Source organism: Neoarius graeffei, chromosome 4 (genome assembly GCF_027579695.1).
Source record: "Neoarius graeffei isolate fNeoGra1 chromosome 4, fNeoGra1.pri, whole genome shotgun sequence".
NCBI lineage: Eukaryota > Metazoa > Chordata > Actinopteri > Siluriformes > Ariidae > Neoarius > Neoarius graeffei.
This window is the reverse complement of record NC_083572.1, coordinates 71,014,934-71,029,564: the sequence shown is the minus strand read 5'-3', so window position 1 is coordinate 71,029,564 and position 14,631 is coordinate 71,014,934. Positions and strand designations below refer to the sequence as shown.

At 47.2% G+C, this 14,631-nt stretch overlaps 1 protein-coding gene across 1 annotated transcript in view; it reads right to left on the bottom strand.

Annotated features, from left to right (window-relative positions):
* Window positions 1-14,631, bottom strand: part of LOC132885203 (sodium- and chloride-dependent GABA transporter 2-like) — a 46,475-nt gene that overhangs the window by 1,106 nt on the left and 30,738 nt on the right. The window lies entirely within an intron of this gene.

The following is a 14,631-nucleotide window of genomic DNA, read 5'->3' as shown; positions in this document are numbered from 1 at the left end:
GTTAGGCAAGATCCCTGTATTTTATTTTGTTTTCTTTTATCAACAAGTTAAGTTAGTGGACATTTAAATACATTGTTTTGTTTGTTATTTTGGGCCGTGCTCAACCCGACGCCAATTTTACCTGTGCTGAAATAAACCAGTTGTGTTTTGGACTGCAATTGGTTGTGGCACTGGTCATCCTTGAGAGTGGGGAAAGGAGAATTCACTTTGCAGCTACGGTCAGGTTTCCTCTAGACCGGGGCATAACACTTGGGTCATACCAAAGATCATCATAAAAATGCTTCCTACTGCCAGCTGGCAAGGCAATACAGATGTGAGCAGGGAGTCAAACATTCATGTTTACCAGAGGACTAGCCCCCCACTGTTACCCTAGATATAGGCGAGAGGCTGAGAGCTACTGAAACGGAGATTGGTGCCCCCTGATGTGCCTTGTGACTTGGGAAGGACTTTTTTGACCATAGAATATTTAATATAAACTCCAATATACAGAATAATAACTTTCGGGTTTAATTTGAAGGTATTTCCATCCAAATCAGGTGAAAGGTGTAGGAATTACTGCACTTTTATACATGGGTCCCCCAGATTTTTAGGGACCAAATGCAATTGGACAATTGGCTGCTCAGATGTCTCCTGGCCAGGTGTGTGTTATTCCCTCATTATTTCACTTAGAAATGAGCATAAAAGATCTAGAGTTCAAGTGTAGAAATAAAGCCAAAAAAAAAAGGAATGGTCTGCAATGGCCAAGTCAATCACATGACCTGAATCCAACTGAATATGCAGTCTGACAATCTCCCAAGAACAAACAGGAACTGAAGATAGCTGCAGTATCAGCCTGGCAGAATATCACCAAGGAAGAAACCCAGCATCTGGTGATGTCTATGGGTTCCAGACTTCATTGACTGCATAGCATTTGTAACCAATAATTAAAAATGACAATTTTATGATGGAGCCTATCCCAGCTGACTATGGGCGAGAGGCAGGGTACACCCTGGACAAGTCGCTAGCAGGGCTGACACTGTTACAAACAACCATTCACACTCATACCTACAGTCAATTTAGAGCCACCAATTAACCTTACCCCTCCTAGAACTGCCACCTTATTGTGGTGGAGGGGTTTGTGTGCTTGAATGATCCTAGGAGCTATGTTGTCGGGGGCATTACGCCCCTGTTAGGGTCTCCCAAGGCAGACAGGTCCTAGGTGACAGGCCAGACCAAGAGCAGTTCACCAAAACCCTTATGGATTAAAAAAAAACAAAAAACCAAGGACCGTGACATTGCCGGGCATAGCGCAGCCGGGGCCCCACCCTGGAGCCAGGCCCGGGGTTGGGGCTCGTATGCGAGTGCTTGGTGGCTGGGCCTTTGCCCACGGGGCCCAGCCAGGCTCAGCCCGAAGCGGTGACATGGGCCCGACCTCCTGTGGGTTCACCACCCACAGAGGTAGCCGTAGGGGGCTGGTGCAGTGTGGATTAGGTGGCAGTCGAAGGCAGGGGCCTCGACGACCTGATCCCCAAACACAGCGGCTAGCTGTTGGGACATGGAATGTCACTTCACTGGGGGGGAAAAGAGCCTGAGCTTGTGCGGGAGGTTGAGAGGTACCGGCTAGAGATAGTCGGGCTCACCTCCACGCACAGCTTGGGCTCCAGAACCCAGCTCCTCAAGAGGGGCTGGACTCTCCACTTCTCTGGAGTCGCCCATGGTGAGCGGCGGCGGGCCGGTGTGGGCTTGCTTGTAGCTCCCCAGCTCAGCTGCCATGTGTTGGAGTTTACCCCAGTGAACGAGAGGGTTGCCTCTCTGCGCCTTCAGGTTGGGGAGAGGGCTCTTGCTGTTGTTTGTGCCTATGGGCTGAATAGCAGTATAGTGTATCCGGCCTTCCTGGAGTCCCTGGGAGAGGTACTGAGAGGTGCTCAGACTGGGGACTCCATTGTTCTACTGGGGGACTTCAACGCTCATGTGGGCGACGACAGTGACACCTGGAGGGGCGTGATTGGGAGGAACAGCCTCCCTAATCTGAACCCGAGTGGTGTTTTGTTATTGGACTTCTGTGCTAGTCACAGTTTGTCCATAACGAACACCATGTTCAAGCATAGGGGTGTCCATAAGTGAACGTGGCACCAGGACACCTTAGGTCAGAGGTCGATGATCGACTATGCTGTCATTTCATCTGATCTCCGGCCCTATGTCTTGGACATTCAGGTGAAGAGAGGGGCTGAGCTGTCAACTGATCACCACCTGGTGGTGAGTTGGATCCGCTGGCGGAGGAGGAAGCCGGACAGACCTGGCAGGCCCAAACGTAGGTCTGCTGGGAACGTCTGGCCGAGCACTCTGTTGGGGAGGTCTTTAACTCCCACCTCTGGGAGAGCTTCTCCCAGCTTCTGAGGGAGGCGGGGGACATCGAGTCTGAGTGGACCATGTTCTCTACCTCCATTGTAGATGCAGCTGTTCGGAGCTGTGGCCGCAAGGTCTCCGGTGCCTGTCATGGCGGGAATCCCTGAACCTGGTGGTGGACACCGGAAGTAAGGGACGCCGTTAAGCTGAAGGAGTCCTATCAGGCCATGTTGGCCTCCGGGACTCCAGAGGCAGCTGACGGGTATCAGCAGGCCAGGCGTGCCGCAGCTCGGGCAGTTGCGGAGGCAAAAACTCGGAACCGGGAGGAGGCCATGAAGGAGGACTATCGGTCAGCCTCGAAGAAATTCTGGCAAACTGTCTGGCGCCTCAGGAGGGGGAAGCAGTACTCTGCCAACACTGTTTACAGTGCGGGTGGGGAGCTGTTGACCTCGACTGGGGACATTGTCGGGTGGTGGAAGGAATACTTTGAGGATTTCCTCAATCCCACAGTCACGTTTCCATTGAGGAAGCAGAGGTTTCTGACTCAGAGGTGGACTCGTCCATTACCCAAGCCGAAGTCACTGAGGTGGTTTTCAAGCTCCTCTGTGTCAAGGCACTGGGGGTGGATGAGATCCGCCCCGAGTATCTCAAGTCTCTGGATATTGTGGGGCTGTCTTGGTTGACACACCTCTGCAGCATCGCATGGCGGTCAGGGACAGTGCCTCTGGAGTGGCAGACTGGGGTGGTGGTCCCTCTTTTTAAGAAAGGGGACCAGAGAGTGTGCTCCAATTATAGGGGAATCACACTTCTCAGCCTCCCCGGGAAGGTTTACTCCAGCGTACTGGAGAGGAGAATCCGGCCAATAGTCGAACCTCGGATCCAGGAGGAACAATGCGGTTTTTGTCCTGGCCGTGGAACACTGGACCAGCTCTATACCCTTCATAGGGTGCTCGAGGGTTCATGGGAGTTTGCCCAACCAGTCCACATGTGCTTTGTGGATCTGGAGAAGGCATTTGACCGTGTCCCTTGGGGTATTCTGTGGGGGGTGCTTCGGGAGTATGGGGTTCAGGGCTCTTTGCTAAGGGCTGTCCGGTCCCTGTACGAATGGAGCAGGAGTCTGGTTCGCATTGCCGGCAGTAAGTCAGACCTGTTCCCAGTGCATGTTGGACTCCAGCAGGGCTGCCCTTTGTCACCAGTTCTGTTCATAATTTTTATGGACAGAATTTCTTGGCGCAGCCAGGGGTCAGAAGGAATCCTGTTTGGGAACCCCAGGATTTCATCTCTGCTTTTTGTGGATGATGTTGTCCTGTTGGCTTCTTCAAACCAGGACCTTCAGCATGCACTGGGGCGGTTTGCAGTCGAGTGTGAAGTGGTTGGGATGAGAATCAGCACCTCCAAGTCCAAGGCCATGGTTCTTGACCGGAAAAGGGTAGCTTGCCCTCTCCAGGTTGGTGGAGAAGTCCTGCCTCAAGTGGATCTTGTTCACGAGTGAGGGAAGGATAGAGCGTGAGATTGACAGGCGGCTCAGTGCAGCCTCCGTAGTGATGCGGTCGCTTTACCGGTCCATCGTGTTGAAGGAGCTGAGCCAAAAGGCGAAGCTCTCGATTTACCGGTCGATCTACGTTCCAACTCTCACCTACGGTCATGAGCTTTGGGTAATGACCGAAAGAACAAGATTGCGGATACAAGCGGCTGAAATGAGTTTCCTTTGCAGTGTGGCTGGGCGCTCCCTTAGAGCTAGGGTGAGAAGCACAGTTATTCGAGAGGAGCTCGGAGTAGAGCTGCTGCTCCTCCACATCGAGAGGAATCAGCTGAGGTGGCTCAGGCATCTCTTTCGGATGCCTCCTGGACGCCTCCCTGGGGAGGTGTTCCAGGCATGTCCCCCTGGGAGGATGCCCCGGGGAAGACCCAGGACACGCTGGAGGGACTATGTCTCTCGGCTGGCCTGGGAACACCTCGGTGTTCTTCCCGAGGAGCTGGCCGAGGTGTCTGGGGAAAGGGAAGTTTGGGCTTCCATGCTCAGACTGCTGCCTCCGCAACCCAGCCCTGGATAAAGCGGATGAAGACAAGACGAGACAATTAACCTAACCTGCATGTTTTTGAACTGCGGGGGAAACTGGAGCACCCGGAGGAAACCCACGCAGACACGGGGAGAACATGCAAAATCCACACAGAAAGGCCCTCACCAGCCACTGGGCTCAGACCCAGGACCTTGCTGTGAGGTGACAGTACTAACCACTACAACACTGTGCCGCCCAATATATATATATATATATATATATCTCATCTGATATCATTATCTCTAGCCGCTTTATCCTTCTACAGGGTTGCAGGCAAGCTGGAGCCTATCCCAGCTGACTACGGGCGAAAGGCAGGGTACACCCTGGACAAGTCGCCAGGTCATCACAGGGCTGACACATAGACACAGACAACCATTCACAATCACATTCACACCTACAGTCAATTTAGAGTCACCAGTCAACCTAACCTGCATGCCTTTGGACTGTGGGGGAAACCGGAGCACCCAGAGGAAACCCACGCGGACACGGGGAGAACATGCAAACTCCGCACAGAAAGGCCCTCGTCGGCCATGGGGTTGAACCCGGACCTTCTTGCTGTGAGGCGACAGCACTAACCACTACACCACCGTGCCGCTTGAGATATATATATATATATATATATATATATATATATATATATATGACGCGGTACGCGGTGGTCCGGACTACCGTTGTGGTCCGGACCACGCCGTTTTCAGGTGTGGTCCGGACCACCAAGTTCAGAAGACAAATAAAAAGTCTTACTGTGAAGTTGGTAAAATTATTTTTCACTTCCCTCGTGGCAGCTCCCGCTTTTTTACATGCGTTAGAACTGGTATCTTTTATTGCGCGTGTGTTTTACGCATGCATTTCTCTTCCGGTTTGAGAAAAAATAACAAATGATTTACGACTTTGTAAAAAAACTCGTATTAAATGACAAACACAGTATGATTTTGGTAAGTTTTTATTTATATCGTAATATAATACAGCATACGGTGAACCGGACCACAATCCAGGAAAAATAATTAATTAATGCCCTCGTTTTGTATGGAAAATACGGTGATCCGGACCACCGCGTACCGCGTCATATATATATATATATATATATATATTTTTTTTTTTTCGAATTTGGCCTTTCTGCTCTTTAGTATTACCAGTAGTTTGCATCTCTAGGTAAACCCTCATAGGTAAAGGTAAAGGCCTTTATTTAGATTCATGAAGGTATCTCTTGATTCTATACTTTGACAATGATACGCCTACCTACTCCAGAGTGTTCTTGACTTGGATAGATGTTGTGAAGGGGTTTTTCATCACAAAATAAAAAAAATTCAGCAATCAGCCACTTTAGTTTTCTTTCATGGCCTTCCAGGCCTTTTGGTGTTGCTGAGCTTACTCGTGCATGCCTTCTTTCGAACATACCACTTCTAAAAATTTCTATTCTCTCTCTCTCTCTCTCTCTCTCTCTCTAATAGGTGTCCGTTTTGTTTAAGCTTAATGATTGCCTCCTTATAACATACATCAGCAAGTGATGCAACCTGGACACATCTTCAGTGATGTTACCTGGGGTCTTCGAGTGTTTCGGGTCTTTCAAACATCATACACTCTCATCCAGGCGACCAAGCCCCAGCTTGTGTCCAGGTAGCGCTACTCTGCCCACGGATCTCCTCTTTTGATCCACAGCCACCGTGAGGCAACTTCAGCTGCCTCAGTGGCTTCCTTTATGGCCCTTTGCCTCCTTGCCCCTGTGATGCCCAGCATGTTATAAGCCCTACAGAGGGACGGGCCTGCAAACCCTCTACATCCAACCTCAATGGGTTCACATCTTGTCCCCCACCCATTGCAACGGCACTCCTCCACTAGTTGAGCATACTTAGCTCTCTTCCTCTCATTAGCTTCCTCAATGCGCTCCTCCCACAGGACAGTAAGCTCCAAGAGGACCACCTGTTTGATGGTTTCTGAAGTGAGGACTAGATCTGGTCTTAGCGTTGTTGTGGCTACCTTTTGTGGGAACTTAAGTTGTCTTGCCAAGTCAGCTCTCAACTCCCAGTCTTGAGCTGTTGCCAACAAACCAGAATACTTGGTCCTGGGCACAGCTAGTGGTTTCTCCCCGGCTCTCACAAAAGCAGTGGTCTGCTTTGCAGGGCGGAGGCGCTTGCATTGGTTGATTCCATTGCAGATGGTATTCGCAATCGCCCTTAGCACTTGGTCATGGCGCCAGCGGTAGCGTCCCTCGCTCAAAGCTCTTGGGCAGCTGCTAAGGATGTGCTCCAGTGTCCCCCTTTTCTGGCACAGGGCGCAGGCTGGTGACTCTACCTTCCCCCAGCTGAACAGGTTTGATGGGCTTGGTAACACATCATAAACAGCCTGGATTAGGAACCAAATGTGCTGGGGCTCTGCTCTCCACAGCTCATTCCAGGAGACTTTATGGTCTAGCGCATGCTCCCATTGAGTCCAGGCTCACTGCTGCCGCATCCCCACCACCTTGCTGGCTCGTTCCTCTTCGATGAATGCCCGCACCTCTTCCTGAACCAGTGCTCTCCTGTCCTCTCCCTTTACCTGGTCGAAGCGAGGTGTTACATTGCTGCCGAGGCCTTCTCTACCTCGAGCCACTGTCCTGACCAGTGTCCTGTATTGTAGCTGTGATTCAGCCACCTCCACAGCATCCGCAGCTCTCCACTTCTGCCCCATCCTACCTTCAATGCCAGCCTGAGAGACCTTTGGGTCCTTTGACTCTCGGTACTGCAACACCTCCCTTGTACGGCTCACTTTAAACTCTTCCAACAGGCTGCTAGTTGGGAGTTTCAGCATGTTATTATGGCCATACAGGGCGATGCTGCTCAGACTCCAAGGAAGGCCCAACCACTTCCGCAGGAACCTGCTGACTCTCCTCTCAAAGCTCTCGATCGTAGAAATTGGAACCACATAGATCATGAGGGGCCACAGAATCCTTGGAAGGATGCCATGTTGGTAAATCCAAGCCTTGAACTTGCCTGGTAGGCCCGATTTGTCCACTGCGGTCAACCATGCTTCCAACTCTTGGTTGGTTGATTGAATGGCTGCAGTGTCTCTCAGGCTGCAGTCAAAAACCTTCCCCAGGCTCTTCACGGGCTTCTCTGTGATGGGTGGAATCTGGGCACTGCCCAGCATGAACTGGAACTTATCTGTGACCTTCCCCTTCTTCAGCACAAGCCATCTGGATTTTTGTGGCTTAAAAGGTCTTGAGGGCCCAGGTGAACACTTCCTCCAAACCCTTCAAGATCCACCTGCTCCCTGGCACGTGTGGTGTAGTTACAGTCAGGTCATCCATGAAGGCCCTGATTGGTGGCTGTCTGATGCCTGACTTGGAGAGGGGCCCTCTGCACTGAAACTCGGCTGACTTTACCAGCATATTCATGGCTAGTGCAAAAAGAATCACTGAGATAGTACACCCTGTAATGATTCCCTTCTCGATCTTATGCCAGTCCGATGTTATGGCCCCTGAAGAAACCCTCATACTGAAGCCATTGTAGTAGTCAAGAATGAGGTTCTTGAACTTATCTGGAATATGGTGCCGCCGCAGTGCCTCTTCCACCAGCTTGTGTGGTATGGATCCGTAGGCATTTGTGAGGTCCAGCCACAGCACAACTAGATCACCTGTGTTCTCTCTTGCTTCTCTGATCAGCTGGGTAACCACACCTGTGTGCTCCAGACACCCTGATACCTTGGGGATCCCTCCTTTTTGAACTGAGGTGTCGATATAGTCGTTCTTTAGGAGGTAGTCCGTTAGGCGCCTGGCAACAGTGCTGAAGAATATCTTTCCTTCAACACTGAGCAGGGAGATGGTTCTAAACTGGTCAATGTTCTTTGACTCTTCCTCCTTCGGAATCCACACTCCTTCAGCAAACCTCCACCGTTCAGCGACCCTTCCCCTCCTCCATATCACCTTCAGAGCCTGTGGAGTAACCTTGGGCAGTTCTTATAAACCCTATAAGGCACCCCACTAGGTCCTGGAGCTGAGCTTGTTCTTGCCTTCTTGACCACCTCCTGGATCTCCTTCCAACTGGGCTCCTTTCCATCAAAGTCCAGTACTGGTACAGGAGGGTCAATTAGGGGCTTGCAGTTGCCCAGATCTTGCTCCCTGAGTGCATCACTTAAGGCGATGGAGAGGTATTGGTCAATGTCACCTTTAGAACAGTTCAGCTTGCCACTGTGCTTCTGCCCCAGCAGCTGTTTTGTAAATCCAAATGGATTTGCTAGAAAGGCAGTTTGCTTCCTGGCTCTCTCTTTTCTCCTCCTCCTGTGCCATTCAGCCCTCCTCAAGGTCATGAGCTTCCTGCGTAGGATGCTGCATAGCTCTGACAGAGGTCCCCTCTCCTCCTCACTTACCTCCTTGAACTGCCGCCTCAGGCTCTTCAGTTCTTGCCCAACCTGGTGAATCTTCTTCACCTGATTGTTCTTGGTGTAGGGAAGTTTCTCTGTTTTCTTCTCTTCCAATCCAAACCTCTCGGCTGCTAGGCTCATGATGATGGTGGTCATGGACTGGAGGCACCAGTCAACATCACCCTTAGCCATGCCATCCAAGATGTTATCGGCATCTTCATCAAACTGGAGCCACTCCTTCTCCTTGTTGGCTTGTGGCCACTTGACCCGACGGTGTTCTGATTGTTTGTGTGGCTTTGGTGCTCGTGTCACCTGGAGGTTCTTGGCACTGTGGGTTAACTCCGGACCATGCTCCTCCTGCGCCTCACCAGGGTTAGTCCCTGAGCGCTGTGGCACCTGCCCCATCTGCACACATCTCATCTTGGCCTGGTGGATCCTCAGGCCACGTGGGTTCTTGCACACTTTGCCACAAGTGCAAACTGCACTTAATTCCTTTTTGACTGTGTAATGATAGTTCCCATGAACAGATACCAAATGCAAATTCAACACTTGGTATCAACTCCAGACCTTTATCTCATTAATTTATGAAATAATGAGGAAACAGGCCACATCTGACCATAAAACTGTTTATCAGTCAATTGTCCAGTCACTTTTGATGTATACATTTGAGGCCAGAAATTTACATACACTCAATAGACATGAATCTCATGGCAATATTGGCTTTCAATGATTTCTTTGCACTATTTTTTTTGGTGGGGGGGCATAATGACTGGACAACATAAATCTTTAATAGAAAAAAAACCCCAAGGATTTGATGCACAAGTTTGAATTAATTTTGGGTTTTCTGAAATTAACACCGAGTAAAAAATATACATATGCCCATTTAGATTATTAATTCAGTCATGGGGCGGCACAGTGGTGTAGTGGTTAGTGCTGTCGCCTCACAGCAAGAAGGTCTGGGTTCAAGCCCCGTGGCTGACGAGGGCCTTTCTGTGCGGAGTTTGCATGTTCTCCCCGTGTCCGCGTGGGTTTCCTCTGGGTGCTCCGGTTTCCCCCACAGTCCAAAGACATGCAGGTTAGGTTAACTGGTGACTCTAAGTTGACCGTGAGTGTGAATGGTTGTCTATGTGTCAGCCCTGTGATGACCTGGCCACTTGTCCAGGGTGTACCCTGCCTTTCGCCCGTAGTCAGCTGGGATAGGCTCCAGCTTGCCTGCGACCCTGTAGAACAAGATAAAGCGGCTAGAGATAATGAAATGAGATGAGAATTCAGTCATGCTGAAAGCTCCAAAGTATCTTTTAACCTGCCATGACCAAGGCCTCTTAACTACTTGTTAGTGATCATGATTGATTACTGCTGGTAGCTTTTTTGTGCCAACATCAAAAGGGTTTGTTTGATAGCACTCATTAGATTGACCAACATATAGTACAATGGGAAAGTAAGGAGCTTGGTGCTAACTTAAGAATGAGGATTATAGATTTACACATCTCAGGAATGTCTCTTGGCTCCATTTCTAAACAACTGCAGAATCCAAGATCATCACTTCAACAATTGTGTGCCCGTACAAGTTATTGGGAAATGTAGCCACTTTGCCAAGGTCTGTAAAAAGACCCAAACTGTCACTCTTAGCTGAGAGGAAATTGGTTCGGATGGTCAGGAACAACCCAGGAACCATTAAGTCACAAGCTTGGAATGAACAGGAAGCTGCTAGAACACCAGTGTCTATAGTGAAGTGAGTTTCACATCACCGTGGACTGAGAGGTTGCTGTCCAAAAAAAGAAGCCCCTGCTCCAAAATTAACCAGCTCGACTTAAGTTTGCAGCTAACCACATGGACAAAGAAAAAGCCTTCTGGAGGAAAATTTTATGGTCAGATGAGACCAATATTGAGTTGTTTGTCCACAATGACCAGAGGGACGGAGGAAAACGGTACCAACTGTTAAGCATGGTGGTGGTAGCGTTATGTTCTGGGGTTGTTCTCCTGCCGATGGAACTGGTGTATTGCCCAAAATGTATGGAATCATGGAGGACTACCTCAGAATGCTTCAGCATACCTTCAAACCATCAGCAAGATGGTTGAAATTTGGACACAACTGGGTGTTCTAACAGGACAATGACCCCAAACACACATCAAAGGTGGTTGTGGGATGGATGCAGGTGAACATTAAGCTTTTGGAATGGCCTTCCTGAAAATATGTGGACTGTGCTAAAAAGTTGGGTCTGTGCCAATTGAACTCTTGAATTCTGCCAACAAGAGTGGTAAAATATCACATAAACTAACAGAAAGATGGTTTCCGATAGCAAATTTTCCATCCTACACAGGGATCTTCTTCAGGCACTGTATTTAAATGTACAAACAGCAGTACACGGAGTGAATGAGAAAAGACAGGAAATGAGGGGTATATATACACACAAAACAGAAAGCCATTAGTGTCAAAACATGAAGTGGCACAAATGACATTAATTAAACGAATAATTATGAAAGTCAAGTTCATCCAATCAAAAATAGCTAAAAATTTTACAATGGGAAACTGACCAATAAAGAACCGCGAGCCAAAGGCCAATCAGAAAAGGGTTAAGAACGAGTGGCACGTGGGCCTCTAAGCTGAGTACAGAAACTGTTATTAACATTTAGACCTGAAGGGTGCACTGCTTTTAGTTTCCAGATCCAATCTCTTTCTGCTTCCAGTAGATCCTGAGTTTTGGAACACACCTGTACAATGGTGAAGGACAAATTAGATTGAGAATGTCCATTTGTAGTAAAATGTTCATACAATTGCGTACAATCGTTACCCGAATTTACCCTAGTGTTTCTAATAGCACTTTTATGATTATTCACACGAAGTGTAAACGTTTTTGTCTGGCCAACATACTGGGCCCACAGGGTAACACAGGGTACAAGTGATAACGTAGATACAGTTGGTAGAGGCGCAGTTGGCCCCACCACTGACAAGGGCAAAAGTAGCCGAAGTAGTTGTACTAGTGATTGAAGTTTGTGAAGGAAGAATACTACAAATCTGACAACATGACTTTCCACAAGGCCCACAAGAAACTTGTGTAACTGAATTAGTGTCTGGGTTGGGCAGCTTTGCCCGTACCAGCAAATTACGTAAATTAAGGGGACGTTGGAAGCAGACCAAAGACTTCTCAGGTACACACACTCATTCTGCTGGAGCAGTGGAGAATAGTGAGGTAGCGTGACAAAATACCATTAACGTCTGGAAGGCCGGGGTGATAGTCAAAAATGCACGGTACACGATTCTCACTTTTCTTCATTTTAGGAGAATCATCTGAGAAAAATGTTATTATAGCACGCTTAATCTGAGTTTTAACTTTGTGTTTGCTATAACCACATCTACAAAAAGACTGCTCAAGTTCGCAGAGACGATCTAACGCAGTATCGGCATTTGAGCATATGCATAAAATACGAAGAGCCTGGCTGTATGGTAGACTACGTTTGACATGACCAGGGTGACAAGATGACACCAACAGAAATTGTCGGGTGTCAGTAGGTTTGATGAACAGATCAGTATGGAAAGTACCTTCACTATCAAGTTTAACATAAATATCCAGAAAATTAACTAACAGGAGAATAATCCGCAGTAAACCTGATAGACGGGTGGATCTGGTTTACAAAATCAAGGAAGGCTAAAAGGGGCTCCTCACCATGGGTCCAAACACAAAAGATGTCGTCAATAAAATGCCACCAAATGAACGGGGAAACAGGATTCTGGAGAATAAGTGTCTCAACTGCATGCATAAAGATAATAGCATAGGAGGGTGCCATCCTCGTACCGATGTCAGTACCTAAAATCTGTAAAAATAACTGGTTGTTAAACTCAAAAAAAATATTAGTAAGAACAAAACGTGCTCAATGAGCATGGCTACAACACGAGGCATGGAAGCGAGTTTCGTTTACCACAACCCAAAACTAACTGGGGAAAACAAACTATGCAGTACCAAGCCATAAAAGAATGGAACAATTTGAGTGACGCACTTAAGCAGTGTTCTAAGATTAGCCATTTTAAATCGAATTTCTTTAAAAACTTTTCTAAACTTAAATAATTTGAACTTTATTTTGTAAAAGTAAAAAATATAATGTTGACTTAACTAGTTGGATTTCATATTGAACCTCCAAATACTGTTTTATATCTTTTGTGACAATTTATTTATCAGGACCTTCTTGAAAATCACATTAATAAGTGAAGAAGCTTCCTGTTAAAATATAAATAAAAAATAAATAAAACGAGCAAGTTCTACAATGTCAGCGTGTCTAGTATCAGAAAAAAATGTGTGTATTTAAAAGGTCAGACAGAGCTTGTAAGCCATCCTCATGTGGGATGCTAGGGTACAGAGCTACATCTATAGTAACATATCAAGTAACGAGAAGAAGTGAGCCAGGTGGTACAGAACCTAAATCTCTCAGCTTATTCAAAAATTCAAAGGAATCTTTCAGGTAAGAAGTAACAAGGCATGGGGTTTCAAAAACCAGTCCACAAACTGGGAAACTTTCTCCGTAAGCGAGCCACAGCCAGAAATCACTGGACGACCTGGAACTCCAGCTTTGTGGACTTTTGGTAGAAGATGGAAGCGAGCTGGACGTGGATCTTCCGGGAGCACGAACGTGTACATATCTTCCATAATGATGTCATTTTCATGAAGCCTGCGGAGTAGAAACGTACGTTGTATTACGAGTTCTTGCGTCGGGTCAGAGTCTAGTGGGCGATATGTAGAAGTGTCCAACAGTTGATGAGTCCTTCAGCAATATAGCGAGCCGTATCCATGACTACTATGCCAAAACCCATGGATTAAAGCAAAAAAAAAAATCATCTGACTGAAAAAAAAGCTCCATGTCGTTGGCCCCTACCATGTCAGCATGTCAGCGATGCGTCAAATTTTAAACGCCGTGTTGTCCATTATCCCCTAGGCCCCTACGTATAGTACATTTACATAATTTTAACAAATCACTAAAGCTAAGGCAAGATTTTACCATTGTCATTAGTGGCTATTCATGATGAAACATCAAGTTTTCAGCGCAAAGTGCAAATTTATTTCAACAATACTTTAGTAATGCACAACAGTGGTTCAGAGAAAAGTGCAAGTGCAGTCGAACTTGAACCATGCTTTCAGAAGAGTGGAACAGAAAGAAAAATAGGAAAATCTGTTGAAATAAAGCCAGGAAACAAGAAAAGTAAAGTGAAAGTTCACTTCACAGTGGTGCTTGAAAGTTTGTGAACCCTTTTGAATTTTCTATATTTCTGCATAAATATGACCTAAAACATGATCAGATTTTCACACAAGTCCTAAAAGTAGATAAAGAGAACCCAGTTAAACAAATGAGACAAAAATATTATACTTGGTCATTTATTTATTGAGTAAAATGATCCAATATTACATATCTGTGAGTGGCAAAAGTATGTGAACCTTTGCTTTCAGTATCTGGTGTGACCCCCTTGTGCAGCAATAAGTGCAAATAACGTTTGCAGTAACTGTTGATCAGTCCTGCACACTGGCTTGGAGGAATTTTAGCCCATTCCTCCATACAAAACAGCTTCAACTTTGGGATGTTGGTGGGTTTCCTCACATGAACTGCTCACTTCAGGTCCTTCCACAACATTTCAATTGGATTAAGGTCAGGACTTTGACTTGGCCATTCCAAAACATTAACTTTCTTCTTCTTTAACCATCCTTTGGTAGAACGACTTGTGTGCTTAGGGTCGTAGTCTTGCTGCATGACCCACCTTCTCTTGAGATTCAGTTCATGGACAGATGCCCTGACATTTTCCTTTAGAATTCGCTGGTATAATTCAGAATTCATTGTTCCATCAATGATGACAAGCTGTCCTGGCCCAGATGCAACAAAACAGGCCCAAACCATGACACTACCGCCACCATGTTTCACAGATGGG